Source organism: Dreissena polymorpha, chromosome 6, assembly GCF_020536995.1.
Source record: "Dreissena polymorpha isolate Duluth1 chromosome 6, UMN_Dpol_1.0, whole genome shotgun sequence".
NCBI lineage: Eukaryota > Metazoa > Mollusca > Bivalvia > Myida > Dreissenidae > Dreissena > Dreissena polymorpha.
Genome location: NC_068360.1, coordinates 50,457,686 through 50,460,323, shown reverse-complemented (window position 1 = coordinate 50,460,323; position 2,638 = coordinate 50,457,686).

Genomic DNA, 2,638 nt, shown 5'->3' with positions numbered 1-2,638 from the left:
ATAACAAGCGTAGACGTATTAATCGGTTGGGTAAAAACCTGGTTATGGCTGCTTCACATGGGGATGTTTTTTCTTGCGACATTCAGCAAGAGGACTGATTAGGCCAGACGGCATTCATTTGAACGATGTCGGTCTGGAGTTCTATTTGGATTCGCTCAGAGACATGATTATTAAGCATTGTTCATATGGGTTTTTTATTATAGAATTCACAATTGTGGTTTGAGTCATTTTGTTATCTCTTTGATTTTACGGTTATACTTAAAGTTGTTTATGTTTCTTTGTTTGTATCTTCAGGTGTCCTTGTTTGTTTAATGTTTGCGGGGAAACTTTGTTTCTGTGGCGGGAAAAATTAAAACGGCTGGGAAAACGGATACATATGTTCACTACAATTTATGTAGAGAAAATGTATCACATAAAATTCATTTTATAAAATGTTTGGCAGACACTGGTCTGTTGATGGGGCAAAACACCTCATTCCCGTCTGTGAAGTGGTGGCTACAGATTTTCTGGGTATTTTGTTCAGGTTTATTTTGATTATGTACGTTGTATAGGATACTGTGGTTCATCCATTTTAACGGTAAAGGTATCTGCGGATGCTGTGGTTCATCCAATTTAAAAGTATGTATGGGTGCTGTGGTTCATCCATTTTAACGGTAAAGCTATCTGTGGATGCTGTAGTTCATCCAATTTAAAGGTATGTATGGATGCTGTGGTTCATCCAACTTAAGAGTAAAGGTATGTGTGGATCCTGTGGTTCATCAATTTTTTAACAATAAAGGTATGTGTGGATACTGCGGTTCATCCAATTTAAGGTTGTGGCTGTGGCCCGTATTTTGGTAGCTTCCTCAGTGTGTCTGGATGCTGTGGTTTATCCGACAAGTTTAACATTTCACAGTCGATGCAATTTAACATTATCTCAGCTGGTTGGATTTTAGCGACCTACGATACGTTCACATTGTCCCGGAGTGTCGTTAGCCCGCAGCCTTATTATCTCCACTCTGCTTATATTTTAGATGTAAATTTAAATGGGTAAATGCATGTTAGTAATGTTTGGTGTGTTTGAATTTATTTCTTAATGAAATAATTCTTACGAGTTAATATATCAAGTTGTTATCTTTAAAATTGCGCTGTTATTAATAGTGAGCGTATTGCAATTCTGATTTAAATGTTTGCTTTAACAAACGAGCTTTCAACATAAGTTCAGTTTTTTTTCTTTTATTGAACAATTTTTATAAGCCAAAGAAAAGAAGGTAATCAGTTGATTGAAATTCACACACCGAAAATTTTATTTTCAAGTTCATAACCACACCCATACAGCACACTTGTGCTTTTGAAATATATGTTTGACATATACATAATACATGCTGACGAGTATAGCAGCAGATATATTGGCGTTTGGAAAGTATGCTTTGCTTACCTATTAAAAACATAATGCCATATATGTCTTCATTGGGATATTCGTGTTTTTTGTTTTAAGGTTAGAAATAAACCACGCGCATATATACAGATCGTGCATCTTCCTGAAACCAACCAGCCGTAAAAATATTGTATGATGAACAAAAACTTAAAAGATCATAGAATGAGAGCGGTATATAATAATCAGGGATAATTCTTATTATGTAGTCCACTGAGAAGATATGTGTATACAGTAAAATGAAACAAATTGACTCCTTATACCCATACTGCATCATCATAATAATAGAATTAAACTGTGTGTTCTGTGTTATTATTTCAGTGTATATCCTCTCTACATACATGTTGTTAAAACATCTCTACCCACTCTGAAGACGTAACCTGACCATTCATATACATCCAGCAGCTCACAGAGACGTCGCCCTTTTATGTAGAAAAACTTCTTAAAATTCGATATTTGCAAAGGTTTCTTTTTGTGCCTTTTACTTAAAAGTTTGAGTTACGGAAAAGTTGACATCACGGATAAAAGTGTAACGCACACAGTGGAAAACGTTGTCGTATTGTATTAAATGAACACTTATCAATCTGGAAACAACATTATTTTAGAACGTTTATTCAGAAAATTCTACATGGTTACATATACGCAAAGAGAAACTTCGGCTGTACATGAAGAGAAACCTTTTTATTATTATATGTTGTTGTTTAATTATGACAATGAAAACGTTGACACATAAAAATTACCACTCTTTCCTAATAGATTTTGCCCAAAATAGTTTTTTCAAAGAATGTTTGTCGTATGAATAAAATACAGTTTTTTTAAAATCTACACATAGGAAATAACGTCACAATGTAATAACAGCTGGACACAAAAGAGCGCCAAAAATAATCAAATTGCGCTAAGAATATACGGTTATAATAATATTGATGATTACAAAAGTACAAACATGCAAAAGCATACATACAGTATTAACATTGGATAATCGCTTTCAAAATGGTAGATAAAAATATACAATTGTCTTCAAAATACAAACAAATATACCTTTGGTCATAACGTCAAAACAAAGTAAGCGCAAAATCCCATTACAAATTTATATGAGTACACTCGTATCAAAAGAATGTTAAGGACAATACAAAATAAACAATTACAATACTACTGCTAATGATATTGCTTCTACTACTACTTCTATTACTACTCCTACTATTACTAATACTACTACTACTACTA